This window comes from Lathyrus oleraceus, chromosome 7, assembly GCF_024323335.1.
Source record: "Lathyrus oleraceus cultivar Zhongwan6 chromosome 7, CAAS_Psat_ZW6_1.0, whole genome shotgun sequence".
In the NCBI taxonomy this organism is placed as follows: Eukaryota; Viridiplantae; Streptophyta; class Magnoliopsida; order Fabales; family Fabaceae; genus Lathyrus; species Lathyrus oleraceus.
Genome location: NC_066585.1, coordinates 11,556,021 through 11,576,857, shown reverse-complemented (window position 1 = coordinate 11,576,857; position 20,837 = coordinate 11,556,021).

Below are 20,837 nucleotides of genomic sequence, written 5' to 3'. Positions count from 1 at the left end.
CAACCCATAATATCCTCAAGAGAAACTCATCTGAGTCTAGTATCGCGTAACAACTGTTATCAAGTCTACACTTGAACAGTCTCCGCACTACGTCCTAAATAGGTCAAGAGGGGTTAAATGTTCTACGGTCCTCAGCTTCTAGGACCTCAAATTAGACATAGTAATGCCTAACCACAAATACTTGTGTGACATTCCCAAATCCAAAAGGGTCTCCACTGAGTAGATGGGTCTCAAGCCAACTTGTTAAGGACTACTCCACACAAGTCGAACATGACTATACCATCTGTCATACCCCGATTTTGATCCTGATATTCATATTAATTATTTCATTCATTATTTGCTCCTCATGATTTTGTTCCGCTACTATGGTACTCCTTTTTCATGAGCATCAAGTGGTCTCCTTTTCTGTTATAGGTGCACCTTGCTGTGTTGTGCGGATTCAAGGCGAGGTTCTACCGTTAACATATTTGGATACGTAGGCGTATTCCGCGTCGGTGGTAATCAAGGAATTCAAGGATTATTGTGTTTGGATTAGAGTATGTGGTCAAAAATATTGGTCATGAAAAGCTTTGATGAACATTATTTGATTCAAGGAGATTCCAGTGGTTTACCATGTTTTAAGGGAGAGTTATTATCACGTGAGTTTAATTCAAGAGAGAACAGCCTAACAACATATACCAAATGCTTGGTGATCAAACTGGTGTGCTGGGAGTATTGTCTGATTGTAATGTAGGGAGTTTCCAGTCAAAAGAATTAGTAGAAATCGGCAGTCAAACAAAAACCAGATGAAATGAATCATGTTAAGGTAAATGAAACAGGGAGATTTGAGCATACAGAAGCATATGAATGCTCATCACAATCAGAGTCATCGCATGCTGAAAACATGCATGTAAAAAATGTCTCCAAGTATGTTCTCAGTGCTGCAAGAAAACCCAGAGTTTGCTCCTAAACTGCACACTATTCTTTTAGAAAGTGGTGCATCACCTCCTTCTGATCTTTTTTCAAATATGAATTCCCGGGATAGGGGTTTAGATACTGTTCAAGCTGATTCAAATAGGCTGTTATTATTAAGTTATGATAAGTCTCTCATACTCCCTCAAGGAGTGGGCTCTTCTAGTAATACTAGGTTATGTCAATCAGCTGACCAATTAGCCGAACAGCCAAAGGAATTCCGCACAGATGCCAATGAATTTTATGATTCTTCTCAGATTAGTAGTTCAAGGAATCCTTTTGCAACTGTTTCCGGTAAAGATGGTGATATACAACAATCTAATCCATTAATTGTTGACTTTGTTTCTCTTAATACATGTAACACGTGTAAAGAAAAGTGTCCCGAGTCTTCCTTGTCCAAGGCAGTCTTTTCTTGCAAAAGGCACAATGGTGTTGAATGTTTTTGTGATAATGATGAAAGTGGTCCTAGAAATGAGGCTGGAGCTTCTTTGAATAACATTGAACTTGGGACTGATCCAGTCATTCAAATAAACGAGACAGTTGATGGAGATTGTATACTACATGATGATGGGAAAAGCAAACAAATAAATTCCTACAACCTGCAAAACAACAGCACCCCACACACACAGAAGCAAACCGCAACAGTAACTAACATGTCGGAGAATTCAGTACAGAGTTTATTTCATAACTTTGAGAAAGTTGAAAATTTTGTTCAACATCATGTATCTAATTTCATAGGCCATCATATCCAGTCATCAGGAACCACTGGTATAGGCTCTGTCAATGCCTCCATCAAAGCTCCATCCGCGAACTGTAGTGCATAACTGGTTGGGCTCCGGTGTCTGCCCGCAGGTTGTAGCAAAAGGCATGAGGAGTTTCTTTTGGACCCTGAAGTGGACATCATCACCAAGCCTCATTTGAGCCAAAACCTGCAGTGGAAACGTGTTACAAAGGTATAACCAACCATACAACCAGTTTCACAGAAGAGCATAAAAAAATTTCAAAACAGTTACCCCTTAAATTTTCTCCATGGACTGGTCAGGCAAGCCAAATGTGTAAGGGAAGATGTAATATCCGATGACCAGTTGGAGGATCCCTGTCAAAAGCAGAAACTAATAATTTCTAGAAGGAAAAACAAAGGCATTGATAGAAAATTTAAAAGTGAAGTGTCCGATGACCAACGAGAGGATCACTTTCAGCAGCAGCCACTCCGATTGTACTTTTAACTAATGGAGCATCTGACCATGTCCATGCTGGGGAAGAAGCCAAGCTTACTCCTCATGCGTCTGACAGTTTGAAAACAGAAATGCTAGGAAAATCATCAAGAAAGAGAGGTAAATCATGTGATGACCAAACCGTTCACAAAGGATAACAATTGGAGAAAGCTGAAGCTGAAAATATTAGTGATGATAAATCAAGCCAAAGCTTACCAATTTCACTGATGCCGACTTCAAGCCTGCAAAAAGGGCCAAATACACGACCCAATATAGTTGCAGTTCAATTCATTATCAATTTGCATACATTTAGTATCCACCGCTTTGTTCCTGGATCAAGAGGCTTATTTTATGATGATGGAAATTACTCTAGTTCGACAAATGTGTAGGAAAATATCAGCAGGCAGTTTTCTCATGTAGACGGATGTTACTTCTTCATGGCCAAATCTGTAGCCATCCACACAAACCAAAACCAACTTCCAGAAACTAAACCGAAAAAGCCTCAACCATAATCCTTAACAGAGCCTCTTTTCTACACCCTGTAAAACAAAAACTCCTACTGCTCACAATCCTCAAACAACTTTCAATAACAGATTGAATAAAGTCTAACCAACCTCCAACCGACATCCTTAACCAATTTCATAACCTCCCCAACTGACCATAATAGAAATCATCTTCAGAAATTGAACTCTCTTCTTCAACCTCATCAATTCAACAAACCACCCCAAAACCAAACTTGTTCCAAGCCTGTACCTTTTGCTTCCTCATTAACCAAACAACTCACAAAACAATCTTAACTGAATCCCCAGCCTCCAGGTTACCCGAAGTTTCACTGTAGTAAAAGGGTACAGGTAAAATTAGCAAAAGCAGTGAAATTCAGAAGATTACCCAAAACAGAATTAAGACAAAAAACAAAGAGAAAGCATGAGCGCAGTTTACCGGTTCTGATTTAGCATCGAGTATGGCCCATCCCGACTGAGCACATCAAAAGGGATTTTGCAGAGACCTCTTTTGATCTCCAAACCCTAAAATGCGTGGAGGATAAATAGAGAGAAAGAGAAATCAGGAATTAACAACGAAAATCGGAGGCGGATTTGAAAGCTGGAAAACAGAAAAACCCTAACCTTAAAATCAAAGAAAACCTGGTTGAAGAGCGGGAGGAGTTTGAAGCTTCATCATCAACGTCATCACCGCCGAAGGTGAGCTCTTTTTTATCCTATCCACGAGTTCTTGCATGTCCTGTTTTGGTGAGAATGAGAGAGAGCGATTGGGGGGGGACCGTGCAAATAAGAGAGATTGTTGAGAGGTGATCGAATGAGAGGTTGTGAGGGATTGTGAGGGATGAGCGAAGGTTGACGGTGAAGGTTGGGGACGCGAGAGCAGAGGGAGTTTTTTCTTTGAGTTCGAGTGAGAGAGGGTCCGCTGGTGAGCAATATTGAGAGAGAACTTTGGATTGAGATGGAGAGAACTCAGAGGCAACGAATGGTTACTGTTCCCGTTTTTCTTTTTTTTTGTTGTTGAACTTTCTTACTTGTTTCTTTATATTTTGCTAGCATAATAGACTTTGGGAAAACATTAAAAAACACGTTTAAAATTCCTAAGTAGTTAATAAATATTTCCTTTTTCCGATTCATATTCCCTTGAAAAACCCAACAGCCAGGCGGCTGGGTTTAACTACCGGTAGTCCAACAGACTCTTTTTTTTATTTTAGTTTTTATTCTAATGTTTAATCTATTTTGGTTCATATATTTAAAATAGCATTAAGATGATAACTAGTGATAAATGGCCTAGTGGAGAGAAGTTAGTTTTATAATATTAAGTGGAGAGGGTTCAATACTCATGTGTAGTACTTTTTGTTTCTTATTTTATTTTTTATCTTCTTTTAACATTTTTTATTTTAGTATTTTGTTAATATCTTTTTTTGTTATGTTTATGCTTCATTATTTTTCATAGTTTCATTATCACAGATTTGTTGTCTATTAAGTTCATCATGCATGCAAAACCATTTTTAAACTTATAAAAAAATCATACTTTTCTCGATTTAATATCGAGCCCCTTTTTTCCACACCCTCGTAAGTCGATCGCTTTTTAAGCATCGTCGTCGACCTCACATAGCTTACTCTTGGGCTTTCTTACAATGAGTCGGTTCCTTTGCACTTACACTCATACATTGTTTAATGCTTTATTATTTCATTCTTTGATTATTTGATTCGATTATATACTTGTTTATATCTTAACTGTTTGATTAACTGTGGCCTATTTGTATGATGTATGAGGCATTTATTCTTATTTGTTTGATTGCCATGAACAACCCCCATTCATAACAAATGTATCCCTCTCCCATGAATGTATAATATTTATTCTTTCATTCTTTATCCATCTGTTAATACAAGAATTAAAATGAACATTCGATAACCATTTCAAAACAAGATCAAAACCTCGATCCAACGTCGAGTAATCATTTTTCAAAACCTAACAGAACCAGCACGTATTCATCCACCCTCCTTGTAAGTCGATTGCTTTATGCATCGCCATCAACCTTGTAAGTCGATTGCTTCATGCATCGCCATCAACCTTGTAAGTCGATTGCTTCATGCATCGCCGTCTACCTTTATCCCTAACACCTCTCCTTGCTCCATTCATCGATTCTTGTTCCGTTTAGCTAGCACCTATTAGGTAGAACCCTTTGTATGATAACATAGGTAGAATTCCCATATTCTTCGCATGCTAACATTAGGTAGATATTCCCATTTGTAAATCCTAAACACTTAAGTATATATTGCATGACAACTCTAGGGCAGAGCTTCCCCATTTCTTCTAGACCTTTCCGAGCGTCTCCGATCCTGTGGCATGTAGTCCGTTCTATTGCAAAGAGGTAACTGCCTAAGACTCGATTCAGCGAGCTGCGACACCTACTGCTAGGATGTGAACACATTGCCCACTCTCTTTTGACACAACTGGTGTCCTCCTTTTCTAAGTCCATATTCAGATGGCAACCCCTATGGAGGGGAACTACATCGCCCTGATCCTTGTTCCAGACGAGGTATGTAGGCAGGTGGTCGTGCGAGACCACTCCGGGCACCTTTCTTTTTCTTTTTGTGTGTGTTTCGGTTCGGATGCTGATGTAAGTCCAGTGATTGGCAGTCAGGCTCCACGTTTGCCCTTTTGTGTGTGTTTTGGTTCGGATGCTGATGTAAGTCCAGTGATTGGTAGTCGGGCTCCATGTTTGCCACCTTTTTGTGTGTAGGTGTCTTGTTTTGTTTGGCGTGCGTGAGCCGAACTACGGCAACTCTGATTCTCATGTTCCGATGAGATACGTAGGCACAAGATGCGATGTCTTGCCGAGTTTGACTAACAACTAACAACTAATTCTTGTTTGCTTTCGCCCTTGTTGCGATCCTTTCTCTCGCCCTCGTTGCGATCGAGACTATCCCTTTCTCTTGCCCTCGTTGCAATCGAGACCCTTATTCCCGTAGTTAGTTGAACTACGTTTTGCTCTGATTCTCATTCCCGATGAGATACGTAGGCATAAGACGCGATGTCTTAGCGAGCACACTTATCCTTAACCCATAGGTAGCCGAGCTACGAAGACTCTGATTCTCATATTCAGATGAGATACGTATGCAGTGGATGCGACATCCGTGCGAGTCATTTTCTTTGACCCTTTCTTTTAGTAAATAGTACATTAGATAAACATACACCCTTTAGACAAGAACTACAAGAGTGGATCCCGTAGAGTACTACGGATGCGTAGGGGTGCTAATACCTTCCCTTCGCATAATCGACTCCCGAACCCAAGATTTGGTTGCGAGACCTTGTCTTTTCCTTTCCTTCCTCCAGGTTTACTTCGAGCGTTTCCTTTCCCTCCTTTGGGATAAATAACGCACGGTGGCGACTCTTCTGTCATCTTTTTCTTCGCCGGTTGTTTTTTCGCATACCGTGTATTTTTCGGGTTGCGACAGCTGGCGACTCTGCTGGGGATATGGTTTCCCTAAGCGAGTCCCTCCTAGCTTTTGTAGGTTTCTTGTTTTTTGCGTGTTTATTCTTTTGTACAGTTATTTATTTTCAGCATTTACCTGCTTTACCTTATTGCATTCATGTACATATGTTTGTTGTATCTGCTGCCGTTTATCTGTTTGTTGGGGTGGGGTGTTCTATGAGAGGTAAGCCCATTACCCAGGCTTGAGTGTACACACAGATTTTAGAGTGGATGTTCATGAGGCTTGCGTGGCATGTTGCTACGTTAAGTCGTTCGTGAAGAACCACACCCAGACGAGGTTTCTCTTGGATATATTTTGTCCTATGGGTGTTCCATAACGACAGATATTCCTTTAGAAATCGTCGACTCTGGTGACCATTTCCCGAGAACTCAGTCGAGGCCTCTCCTCCGAGACGTGATTATGTTAGCTCTGGTGGGCGCATTCTCGCTGCTCAATCCGAGGACCCCGAGACTGGGAACTTGCTTTAGGATATCCTGTTGAGGGGAGTCAGCAGAGGTCTTTTATCCCGTAATAATGCCAAACCTTCAGTGGTAAACGTATTATTCTCGACCGAAGGGCTGAAGCTGACAAACTTCTGTTCTTAGAACCTACCTGTGAGGGGAGGGTTTGATCTCTACAGATACGGTTTCTGCTAGTGGTGCTGTGATGGTGACTTTGGTTCAGCCAAATTTATGGACGTTTATTTCTGGGACGCCGGAATTATGTCCGTGGTTTATCAGCGGGTTCCGTTTATTTCGGATCCCTGGGCTGAATCTGTGGGTGCTCACTCAGATGGTGACTCAGTTCTCCAGACATGGGTTCAGATGCCAGTTGATCAGATTGACTTTGGGTTTCAGATGGTTGTGATCAGAGTTCAAGCCGAAGCTTCGGATCCTGTGTGCCGAGATGCACAGCCTGCCAGTCTTGGCTCCATCATTTGCATCATAGCATGTTTATTTTCCAAAAAATAATAATGCATGAAAAAAGTTAACTCGCATGTGCATATCCTTTTCAGGATCATTCATGATAAAATAGCATCCGCATCATATGCATATCATGCACATATCATCCTTGCATTGCAGACATGCTTGGGAGAGACTTCTCACTCTGGGTTTTGACTGAGACTGGATTGTTGATCATCGTCCGCACCGCAACCAGATTGAATCATCAGAGGAGTATGGATCAAGTCCAAGCTGAGTTGGCTGAGATGAGGGCAAACATGGCCCAGTTCATGACCATGATGCAAGGAGTTGTTCATGGGCAAGAGGAGCTGCGTGCCTTAGCCCAGAGACAGGAAGCTGTGATTCTGCCGCCCAGTCGTGCTTCACCAGAGGGGGTCCTTGTGTAAGACCCCAATTTTGGCCCTAAGATCCCTCATGGCCCATATCATATCATATCATGGCCTCAAGGATCATTGCATGCCTTAGCTTCCCTCCTAGTGGGTAGGTTGCCTTGTGGGTTGTTTCTTGATCACCAAGCATACTGTGCATTTGTATATCTTTGCTTTTCATATGTTTATTAACCAAAAAGTACAAAAATATTGTCAGTCTAACCTTGTTGCTTGCAGTTGAAGCGATCATCAGCAATTAGGTCAAAGACAGTCAACAGTCAGTCAAAGCAATGGATGGTGGCCATTCTTGCAGAATTTGGGCACCATAATCAGTAATCAAGAGTTCATACAACTTGGGACATCATTTGAAGTCAAGGTCTCAAGGAATTAGGGTTTGGAATTCATCAGAAGTGGTCCAGTCATTCAAAACCCTAGAAAAGTCAAAATTGGTCAACTGTTGATTTAATCAGAGACTTGGTAGATAGAATTGATTTGAAGGAGCTCATTCATGCTTGTATAAGTCTCATCTATCATGTCAAACCTCATCATGGAAGAATTTGAAGTCAAACAGAAAATTTCCCAAAATAGAAAGTGGACCTGTAATTTCAACTGCCAAAAATGGAAACTTCTTGATCTTAAACTTACATCATGATACAAGCTTCAAATGAATTTTTGCCCAACATGAAAGTTGAAGATCTTGTTCTCCCATTTTCAAAAAGTCCAAGAACTCTCAAATCCCATGTGTGGTTGTCAAGATATGATCAAATCATTTTCACTAATTTTTGAACTTCAAAGAGCCATATCTCTCAAACCATAAGGCCAAATTTGGTGGGGTTTTTTCCTACAAACCACATTTTTCATCCTCTTTCCAAAAATATAAATTTCATGACCTAAAACCTTGCCAATCAAAATGGCATTTTTGGACCTTTTTCATTTAAATTCAAAGTTTGACCAAACTTTGACTTTTTGATTCTTTGACTTTTTCTTGATTTGGCCAATTGGGAAATGTTCCATATATCATTTGTGATTTGCTCCAAGCTTAAAATCATAACCATACCACCATTACACCATCATTTTGGACCAAAATGCTAAAACTTGAAAATTGGCAATTGGCTTCAAATAAGTAAAAGCAAGTACAGCATTCAAAAGTAAACCACAAAACAGCATTTTGCATAGTCTGTACAGCCTGTCCAAGCCCACTCAAGCAGCACACACACCTCCATTATCCACTTTGGTACAAATTAGCAAAGTTGCAAATCATGTCATTAAGCAAAAACCAACTTACCATTTGATTAAGTAATGTTAAACAGGTCATATAAAGTGATTCTTCTGCCATTTGCAACCCTAGTTTTGACAGCAGCCTACACAGAAATACATTTCCTCTCTTTCTTGCATATTGGCCAAAACAGAAATTCTGCATAGCCATTCAAAGGAATTCGAATACCCTTGGTTCCTCCCTGCTCTAGACAATATTTAGAGGCTTTTCAAACCATCAATTACCAACTGGAACTATCACTCGAATACTGCATCTTCAAGGCACCCTTCAATGGCAGAAATCATTGCAAGCTAACTTGTGCATCTTGGAGTGGAAATAGCTTCATCATCCATCAACACAAAACACAAGAGCCACCTGTTTCGAGCTGTAGCCTTCAAATAACACTGCATCATCGAGTTCTTCGAATCAAGTAAGATTTTCGACTTTCTTATTTGCCTAAACCATGCTATGTATCATGTGGATCTTCGTGTGCTGATCATTTTGAACCATAGTTTGCTTAAATTGGTTGTGTATTTCTGGAAATATGCTGATTTGAAGTTTAGGGTTCATATGTGTTTTTGTTCGAATCTAGCTGGTTTATATGCTTTGATGAAAATGAACAGTGGATTATGTGTGCATGATGCCTGAGGATCACAATGCCATGCTTACTTCTTATTTCTGGACATTTCGTTTCTTTGAGTTCTTGATGATAATGATGACTTTATGCTGCTGCTGAACAAACATAACCATGCCCATAATTCTCCCATGATTATGCTTATGTTTGTTGTTGGCTAATGATGTTTTGATGTTGGTGTTTTTGAGTTAGTGCTCATTTTGATTGATAATGCTATGCTGATGTTTGAATCATGAGGATTTTCTTCCATGCTGCTTATGTGCTGTTGTATGATGTTGTTGCTGCTGTTATTTGAACCAAATACTTTGTCCAGAAAACCCTCAGTGATTATGCTTATGCTGTTGTTGGCTGATGATGCATGATGTTGGTGCATGAGTCGTGCTCATATGATCTGTTAATGCTGTGCTGTTGTCTGTTTGCTGTGTGAACATCACAATCATTTTTTCATGTTGTTTGTCTGTTGGTGCTTGAATGTCGTTTTAATGTTGATAATAGCACAATGAGCAAATGCCCTGCTATTAAGCCTTAAGCTGCGCAGAATTCTTCATGAGTCATGTTTGAGTTTTGTTTGTGTAATATTACATGAACATTGTTATTGCCTTGCTGATTAAACCATGCTGCTGTTTGCAACCTAACCTGCCCAGAATTTGCTCGATTTGGTTGTTTGTTTGGTTGTTGCTAGGATGCAGTATGAACATCTTTGTTTAGTTGCCATGCTGTGTAAATAGGTCTACTGGAAACTTGTTTGTGATTGATGATTTAAATGATGAAGGATGATGAATGGATGTTGCTGTTTGTTTAAACCTTAAGCTGTCCAGAAATTCCACATGATTGATGTTTGATTGTGTTGGTCGTGGATGCTTGACTTGTGTATTGTTACATGTTACTGTTATTTGATTGTTTTTTCGATCGATTGCTTGAGAATGCTGAGCCATGCTGTTAGAAACCCTAAGGGTTTATGTGAAAACCAGAACTTTTGAATTGTTTGGCTCATGCACTGTTCTATTGGCTGGGAGCCAATCAGGACATTTCATTTCGCAAGGCCAAAACGCAGCACTTCGATTAGTGGCGCGCTATTTACAGCTTTGCCATCGGTTGACCACATGTTGACTTGCTTTGCCATGCATTTTGTTCATGTTGCATCCAAACTTCATCCAACTTCCACAATTAATTTCTCTTTCAATTTTCACCCAAAAATTATGAAATTTTTTCCATCATGATCACAAATGAGTCTAGTATTTTATTGTGAATTTTAATTAATTTTTCAGTGGCTGGATTTTAAATGATAATTGATTTCCCAACATGTATGCCAAAATGATACATTGTGCCATTTCAATTGTGAAATACTCATGTCATATCCTTTGAGCCTGAAATTTTTTGTGGTGAAACTAGACACATTGACCTTCATTTCCATATAAAGTTTGTGCATTTATCATTTGTGGATTGAGAGTTACAAATTTTTGAAGTTATGTGTTGCATTTGATGCTACATGGATGACATGCATTTTCCCAATTTTTGTTCACATGCTTCCCTACATCCAAATGATCCCAAATTTTGCATGAATCATCTATCACATGTCTAGTTCATGTATGAATTTTCTTGGAATTAATCATGCTGTTTTCCATTTATTTGAGAATTTTCTTCCATGCTTAGTCATTTGTTGACTTTATGTGATACACATTGCCAAATCCTTTGTGAAATTCTCAAATCTTATTGTATGACCATGAAATTTCATATGTGATAACTAGACATCTCAAGCTTTGCATTGGTGTTAATTTCACTCATTTCTCTTCTGTTTTCAAATTGATATGATTTTTTGAAGTTGACCCATGCTTGTTGACTTTCACCATGCTTACTTGAATTTGGTTTGACTTCATGATTTTACTTGACTGCCTTCCTCTCATCCAAATGCCATGAAACTTGACATGCTTGCCATGCTAGATGTTAGGATTGAGTGTGAATTATTTCATGATTTTTGAAAATGTTTGAGTTGACTTTTGAATGAAGTCTTGCTGTTGACCTATTTGTGCTTCTTATTGCCATGCTTTGCATTCTTTTGTGCATAAAATGACATTGATGCATGATTTGAATGCGGGCCCAATTGAGATTGATTCTTAAATGTTTGAACATGAATTGGGTTGACTTTCCTTTGCTGTTTGACTTTTTTCTTTCACCTTTGACCCTAGGCTAGTCCTAGTGGTCTTGTAAGCTTACAATTGAGCTGTTTGTTTCAGGTTAAGCCCCAATGCCTCAAGGATCATTCAAATTTGTTTGAGTTGAATTGTTTATTGTGCTAACCTTTGTTTTGTAGGTGTGACTCACATACTTGAGTCTTTGTGCCTTGCACAATTGGTCCCTCTGTGGTTGACTATTGGTTCATTTTCTTTTGATTTTGACTGTTGACTTGTTTACTAATAAGTTTGACTTTTTCAGGTACACTTTAGTTGCTTTAGTTGCTTGCTTTGCTATTTAGCATTTGCTTTGAGGTATAAACCTTTCTTCTTCATGTAGTCTGGAGACCCGGTCTGTTATTTGACCGGGCAAACTGTCTGAAGTCCTCCTTAAGAGGCAATGCCTGTGTGTGTTTAAATTTGTCCTAAGCAGGAAAAGTCCTCATTTGAGGCAATTGGTGGAAGGTAGGGATAAGCAATCTATCCCCCACTATTCAGTGTGTCCTCTCTTTGCTCCCATTACATGGTTGAAGCATTGAGATAAATACCCAAGATCTAATCGAGTCAATAATGTGGAGAGAGCTCCATCTTTCTGAGCTCCCACACTTTCTTTTATGCTCTCCCTGATCAGGGATAGAAGCAATGAGGCACACCCCTCATCTCCTTTTCATCTGCTTCACCTTAGCCTCTCAATGGCAAGGTTAAGAGCGACCTTTACCTATTACAGTGGACTTTCAAAGTCAAACCCTCTTGTGTGAGCCCCCATTGTTTGGCTATAGAGTGTGCTGTTTGATATTCATTGACTGATTGATTGCTTCATGTGCACTTGTTTGCCTGTATGTTATGCATCTATCATCATCATCAATTGCCATTAATGCATGATCATCTCATTTGTCTTTGTGATGCTATCATTGTTGTTTGCCCATTGAGGACAATTGTAAGTCCATCTCTTTTGGCCTTTGCTCCTGTGATATGGAAGGATAGAGTGCAAGACCTCCTTGGTCACTCATATCTCCTGTCATTGCTTTGTGTGTATGTGAGGATACAGTTATAAGTCCCTGCAAGTTGGCATCTGTTGTCCTATGATCATAATTTGATCTGTTTGATTTGTATGTGAGGATACAGTTGTAAGTCCCTGTAAGTTGGCATCTGTTATCCTGTGATCATAATTTGATCTGTTTGATGTTGTATGTGAGGTTGCAGTTATAAGTCCCTGTAAGTTGGCATCTGCTTTCCTGTGATCATAGTTTGTTTTATCTGTTTGTATGAGAGGTCGCAATTATAAGTCCCTGTAAGTTGGCATTTGCATTCCTGTGATCATATTGTTGCTTTTGTTCTTGTATGTGAGGATCCATTGTAAGTCCCTGTAATGTGGCATTGGATTTCCTAGGACCATACTGTGGAGTTAACCTGAGTCCAGATAGATTGGCAGTTGACTTCCATGTTTCATTCTTGTTTTCTTCTGAGGAGATTAGTGTAAGACCATTGAGTGGCTTCTGATATCCCATTTTGTTTTAGGAGATTGGTATAAGACCAGTGATTGGCATCCGATATCCGCTTTTGCCTGCTTTGCTTGTTTGTTATTATTCATTGCTATTCCAAAGGACACACTTGAATCATCTGCTATATGATCTCAAGAAGTGAACCTTCTAAGAAGTTTTACTATTCATCCTCACCTATTCATCATTCATTATGTCCTAGACTTTTCACACTTTACCTTTCAAACTTGACATAAGTGTTGTGCAAACACCTTCATGCTTTTCAAACTAAAAACCTGGACCCAAGTCCTTGACTTTTTTCAAAACTCCATTTCATAATACTTCTTTGAATCAATCTTAATCATACTTTGACTTCACTTTCATAATCACAATCAATTAACTTCACTCATTCACTTGTTTTGGCTTTGTCCATTAATCTTTTCATGCATTAGCCATAGGCTTCAATTATCTTTGTGGTTGATGTAAATCTTGCCTATCCTTAGTGAGTCGACAGTAAGACTTCCGTACTTCAAACAGGGCTAACCCCTCTAGTGCGTCGAAGCTATCCTCGCATGGTGGATGTTGTTTTTTGGTTGAGTGTTCTCCCATTGATAATGAAAAGCCTCAGTGCTTGTGTTTAAAATCAAATCCACCAACTTTTGGAAATCTTTTAGCCGAACTACGGCGTTCTGATCCTTACCTTTGATGGAAGGTACGTAGGCAACGGGTTCATCCGTTCGAACCCAATAACACAAAAATAACTAAATTGTATATTCTTTTCTCATCATCCCAATCATGTTTGCACAATACATATGTCATAACAAATATTAATTTAGCATAACAAGTGTGAAAAGGGCTCCCTAGGAGTACCTAGGACGTGATGGGTGCCTAACACCTTCCCATTGCGTAATTTACCCCTTACCCAGAATCTCTGATCTTTTTATTAGTTTTCTACGTGTAAAACTTCTTAGGCTTTTGTTCGCTTTTTAGCCAGTCCTTTGGATAAATAAAAGTGCGGTGGCGACTCGAAATTTCAACGTATCTCTTAGCTTATGATTTAATCGATAGATCATATAGCGACGAATACACCGCTACACCTTGTCAATGATCAAATTACTGCTGTCACTATTCCCGTCAACAACTATGCCGTGGGTGAAGATTTGAGGGGTATTATAATCAGTAGACAGCCCCTTGCTACAGAGACTGTTAATGTCAGAGCAACTCTTGCTCCGGTTCGCCATCCTGGCTCTTCAAATCCTTCAAGTTCTAAAAAGCCATCCTCTGGGGCACCCAGAAGGGGAGAGGGTGAGACAAACGTTGTGCACCATCGGAGGAGTGTGAACAAAGGACAGTATCGGCAAGTTGCTGCTGTGACTATTCCAGCCACTCAAACTCAACAACAACAGAGAAGACCAACTCAGCAATATCAGCATCAACAACATCGTCCTCAGCAGCAGGCTTACCGGCCTCCCAATGGTAATCAAGCCAGTACGAGTAATGAGAGGAAGAAGATCATTTTTGATCCGATCCCTATGTCCTATGCAGAGCTGTATCCCTCTTTGATAGAGCGGAACTTGATTACTCCCAGAGACCCGCCGGCTATACCCGTCAACCCTCGGTGGTGGTATAGGCCTGAACAGCATTGTGTGTATCATTCGGGTGCTCCTGGTCATGATGTGGATAGTTGTTTCCAGCTAAAGATGAAGGTTCAAGACCTTGTGAGGTCAGGGATTCTGAGCTTTGAAGACTTAGGTCCCCGTGTTAATCAAGCTTGAAGACGGCAAGTCCCGGGTTGGCGATGGTTGTTCTTCTGAGGTCTTCAACGAAGAGGTTGGTTCAAAAGCAGAAGTTGCTGATGCAAAGGATACTGACAGTTGTTATCCCTGGTGGGATCTATCACAAATGGGTCACTGTGGGTGTTCCTACAGTTGTTCAGAAGTCAGAGTAATAATCACTTTGTTTAAAAACCCTTCTCCCATGCCAAAAGGAGAAGTGATGACATTGTTGGCAACATTTTGTGCAATGATATTTTCATTCAAATAAATGCATGTTAAACATTTGTTTTTTCCAATTGTTTTCCTTTTTCGCTTTTTACATGAAATTGGTGATCACAAAAAACCCTAAAAACAGGAATAAAAACAATCTTTTCATCTGCATAACGATTGTCTTGTTTGATTTCCAAAAAGCTTTTCATATCAAAATCATTATGCAGGTTGTTTCTTAAACCCATTGAACACAATGATCTGACGTCATCTCCCAATTGTGAATTCCCTGTATTCGAAGCGGAAGAAGATGATGTTGAAGGGATTCCTGACGAGATTTTCTGACTTCTTGAGCAAGAAAAGAAGATCACTCAGCTGTATCTCAAGAATCAGCAGAACAACCAACTGGGGCATAAAAGAAAAAAGAAAAAAAGAAAATACAAAGAAAGAAGAGGGTGCAAAATCAAAAGAAATCAGAATCAAAAGAAAGAAAGAAAGAAACAAAAGAAAAAATAGCACCCTCAAAGTCCCAAGTTGACTGATGCTGAATTCGATCGAAAAGAAGAGATTAACTGCCATGTGTCATGGTCAGTTATATCAGCGGAGAGTGACGAAAGCACGCTATAAGAAGGTCAAGCCTCGTGTGTTCCGAGGGACCCTGTGCTCAAGAAAGTCTTGTCTTTCGTACCCGATTCCAGGGGCAAGTGAACCCTAAGCTATGAACGCCCATAGGTTGTCAAGAGTGTCTTTTTAGGCGGTGCTCTGACACTTACAGCAATGGATGAAGAAGTTCACTCGTTCTGTGAATTCCCGATGCAGTCAAGAAATACTTCGCAAAAAACAAAAAAAGAACAAAAAGCTCGCTAAGTCGAACACCCCAAAGGGCAACTTAGGCAAAAAGGAGCGTCTCGGTGGATTGAAAACCCGAAAGGGCGATCCAGGCAAAAGTTAGAGACATTGAAAAAAAAAAGAATTCGCATCCCGCTAGATTGAGCACCTCACACTGGGGCAATCTAGGCAAAAATTAGGGATTTGGCAAGTAACTGCATCTTGACAAGACTGTGTTCTATATCTGTCATCCGTCAGGAATCCTCGATGCGTCGTCGACTGAAGCTCTGAATACATCGAAATTCAGAATGGTAGAGTAAGGGTCATTATGTTCAATGTAGCCCTCTCCAATATATATCACTGATTTCAAACTTGTACAGATCTATGGAGTCTCGCCCTTTGCAGACTACCATTCCATCACATCAATTTGAGCTTTTATCCAATTATTTGCACTCTTATTTGTTTTAACTCAACAGATGTTTTGCATGTTTTAAGTGATAAAGTATCATTGTTTTCAAAATAAACAAATTTTTCACAAAAAAAATTGTTCTTAAACAAAGTGAACATTCACGATGATGGAAAGATACTTAGGAGATCCGCAGTGCTCTCCTGAGGGTGGTATGATTACCAACAGGTAAGACATTTGTTCGTATCTCGAGCATAACTGTATCTTTCTCCTGTCGAACCTCTTTTGGTTTCTCCTCAGCAAGGTTGCTCAGTGCAGTGTTGGTTGAAGTTGTTTATCTTCATGTTCCCGGCAGTACAGCATTCTTCCTCCAAGTCCCTATTAGCCCTATTATGGGGCATCTCCAGTATAGGTTTGTTTGAGCCCTACCGTGGGGCATTCCCAGCAAGGTTGCTGTTGAAATATTTTTGTGGGGCAGTTCCCCAAGCAGAGTGTTTACTGAAGACGTTAGCGTTCGTCTCTCCAGCAGAGCGGTCTTCTCCTCCCCCCGCAGGATGGTGTTGTTCCCTGATATCCCGGTTTCCAGCAGATCACGTTTGCTCTCTGGTGTTTTTGGCCTTCCCTATGGAAGAAGAGTAGTACCGGGTGGTTGATTCCTGGACCTGTGTGTTGAGCACGCCTGTTTGTCAGCATTCATCATACATTTTTAGGTATCATGCATACATGCATAATCATAGCATTCGGATACTCATGTTGCAGCTGTTGCCGTGTATCTGTTGATGGTTGCCTCCTGCTATTTGGTGATACAGATCTCTCCAGTAGATTTCCCTAGCAGAGTTGGGTGTGTCTGATCTCTCCATGTAGAGCTAACCCCTTAAGCAGAAAGTGTATATCCTTTCTTGCCATTTCCCCACTGAGATACATCCTCGTGGATGACGGTTGTTTTCGTTCCCTCCCTACACGGGATGGGTTTTCCCTATTGAGTTCTTTCCTCATTAGGATGAGTCCTGATTCAGTCTGCCTTTTTGGATCGATCCTAAATTGGCTTCCTGTTGGCTGTCTCCCGTGCTTCCCTGGGGCATAAATGAATAGTCGCTCACTAACCGGCACTCATTCATCTCATCCTCAGCGGAATTTTTTGGCTTCTACCAACGAACCGGTAGTTGTAAGTCCTATCTTTGTGGTTTTCTACCTACAAGCTGGTAGTTGTAAAATCCCACTTTCACCCCCTAGCAGAGGTAACCTTTGTGGTTCATGCTGTTTGTTGGCTTCTACCTACAAACCGGTAGTTGTAAGTCCTATCTTTGTGGTTTTCTACCTATTAACTGGTAGCTGTAAAATCCCACTTTCATCCCCTTGGTGGAGTTAACCCTGTGTGCTCATCCTATCGATGACTGGTTACTTTTCCGTGGTTTTCTGCCTACTAACCGGTAGATGTAATCCCCTCTTTGTGGTATTGATAGTCTTGTTCCCTGTGGATACTTGCCTTGATCAAGCAGTATTGTCCCCATTGGGTCTTCCCCTTCTTTTTGGATACTTGCTCCGAGTAAGCAACTTTATCCTCTTTTGATTGGTCATCTTTTGCATACCTAGTCTGGTACCCCGTTGCCTTTCTTTTCGGTCGTTTATTCATTTAACAACCTACAACCCGGTTATGGATAATCTTCCATGCGAGTGTATTATCTACATTTTGATGGCTACAGATAATATGTCTCATGCACTCTTTGGTCAATCTTTCGATTGTTATCCCCAACTTGCATCTTTGGCACGCGTGCCGGCTCACGTATCACTGTTTTGTTATCTTCGCCGATGCTGATAGACATGAAGTTTTCCCGGTATCCAGACCGAAGTGGCATTCAGGCCAGTTTCCGATTTCCAGATCGAAGAAGTTCTCAACCATCAGGACGAAGAACTTGTGGCATTCAGGCCAGAGTTCCCGGTATCCAGACCGAAGTGGCATTCAGGCCAGAGTTCCCGGTATCCAGACCGAAGTGGCATTCAGGCCAGTGTCCGATTTCCAGATCGAAGAAGTTCTCAACAGTCAGGACGAAGAACTTGTGGTGTTCAGACCAGTTTTCCCGGTATCCAGACCGAAGTGGCATTCAGGCCAGTCTTTCCCGATTTCCAGATCGAAGAAGTTCTCAACAGTCAGGACGAAGAACTTGTGGCGTCCAGGCCAGTTCCCGGTATCCAGACCGAAGTGGCATTCCAGGCCAGTTCCCGGTATCCAGACCGAAGTGGCATTCAGGCCAGTTTCCGATTTCCAGATCGAAGAAGTTCTCAACAGTCAGGACGAAGAACTTGTGGCATTCAGGCCAGTTTTCCCGGTATCCAGACCGAAGTGGCGTCCAGGCCAGTTCCCGGTATCCAGACCGAAGTGGCGTCCAGGCCAGTTCCCGGTATCCAGACCGAAGTGGCATTCAGGCCAGTTTTCCCGGTATCCAGACCGAAGTGGCGTCCAGGCCAGTTCCCGGTATCCAGACCGAAGTGGCATTCAGGCCAGTTTTTTTTTCGATATCTAGATCAAAGTGGTGTTCAGACCAGATTTCCGGTGATCAGACCAACATTGATACTCTCATACTCCGATGCTTAGTGTTCAGACTAATGTGCGGCGTTCGGGCCATTGGTATTCCTGTGTTACCATTTATTTTGGTATCCAGGTCAACTTTCTGTTTCGGTACTCAGGCCGATTTTCACCGTACCAGACGGATTCTTCTTTTGGGATTGCTTCTTTGCCGTTTCTGACAGGCATGGTTAATTATTTCATAGGGATTCAGGATCAAAATCCGGGTTTTCTTAGTATTTAACCATCTCCCACTATGATCATATGAAGAACATCCTGCTTCATATTCTCTAGTTGAAGACGCTTAAATAGGGGCAACTGTCATACCCCGATTTTGATCCTGATATTCATATTAATTATTTCATTCATTATTTGCTCCTCATGATTTTGTTCCGCTACTATGGTACTCCTTTTTCATGAGCATCAAGTGGTCTCCTTTTCTGTTATAGGTGCACCTTGCTGTGTTGTGCGGATTCAAGGCGAGGTTCTACCGTTAACATATTTGGATACGTAGGCGTATTCCGCGTCGGTGGTAATCAAGGAATTCAAGGATTATTGTGTTTGGATTAGAGTATGTGGTCAAAAATATTAGTCATGAAAAGCTTTGATGAACATTATTTGATTCAAGGAGATTCCAGTGGTTTACCATGTTTTAAGGGAGAGTTATTATCACGTGAGTTTAATTCAAGAGAGAACAGCCTAACAACATATACCAAATGCTTGGTGATCAAACTGGTGTGCTGGGAGTATTGTCTGATTGTAATGTAGGGAGTTTCCAGTCAAAAGAATTAGTAGAAATCGGCAGTCAAACAAAAACCAGATGAAATGAATCATGTTAAGGTAAATGAAACAGGGAGATTTGAGCATACAGAAGCATATGAATGCTCATCACAATCAGAGTCATCGCATGCTGAAAACATGCATGTAAAAAATGTCTCCAAGTATGTTCTCAGTGCTGCAAGAAAACCCAGAGTTTGCTCCTAAACTGCACACTATTCTTTTAGAAAGTGGTGCATCACCTCCTTCTGATCTTTTTTCAAATATGAATTCCCGGGATAGGGGTTTAGATACTGTTCAAGCTGATTCAAATAGGCTGTTATTATTAAGTTATGATAAGTCTCTCATACTCCCTCAAGGAGTGGGCTCTTCTAGTAATACTAGGTTATGTCAATCAGCTGACCAATTAGCCGAACAGCCAAAGGAATTCCGCACAGATGCCAATGAATTTTATGATTCTTCTCAGATTAGTAGTTCAAGGAATCCTTTTGCAACTGTTTCCGGTAAAGATGGTGATATACAACAATCTAATCCATTAATTGTTGACTTTGTTTCTCTTAATACATGTAACACGTGTAAAGAAAAGTGTCCCGAGTCTTCCTTGTCCAAGGCAGTCTTTTCTTGCAAAAGGCACAATGGTGTTGAATGTTTTTGTGATAATGATGAAAGTGGTCCTAGAAATGAGGCTGGAGCTTCTTTGAATAACATTGAACTTGGGACTGATCCAGTCATTCAAATAAACGAGACAGTTGATGGAGATTGTATACTACATGATGATGGGAAAAGCAAACAAATAAATTCCTACAACCTGCAAAACAACAGCACCCCACACACACAGAAGCAAACCGCAACAGTAACTAACATGTCGGAGAATTCAGTACAGAGTTTATTTCATAACTTTGAGAAAGTTGAAAATTTTGTTCAACATCATGTATCTAATTTCATAGGCCATCATATCCAGTCATCAGGAACCACTGGTATAGGCTCTGTCAATGCCTCCATCAAAGCTCCATCCGCGAACTGTAGTGCATAACTGGTTGGGCTCCGGTGTCTGCCCGCAGGTTGTAGCAAAAGGCATGAGGAGTTTCTTTTGGACCCTGAAGTGGACATCATCACCAAGCCTCATTTGAGCCAAAACCTGCAGTGGAAACGTGTTACAAAGGTATAACCAACCATACAACCAGTTTCACAGAAGAGCATAAAAAAATTTCAAAACAGTTACCCCTTAAATTTTCTCCATGGACTGGTCAGGCAAGCCAAATGTGTAA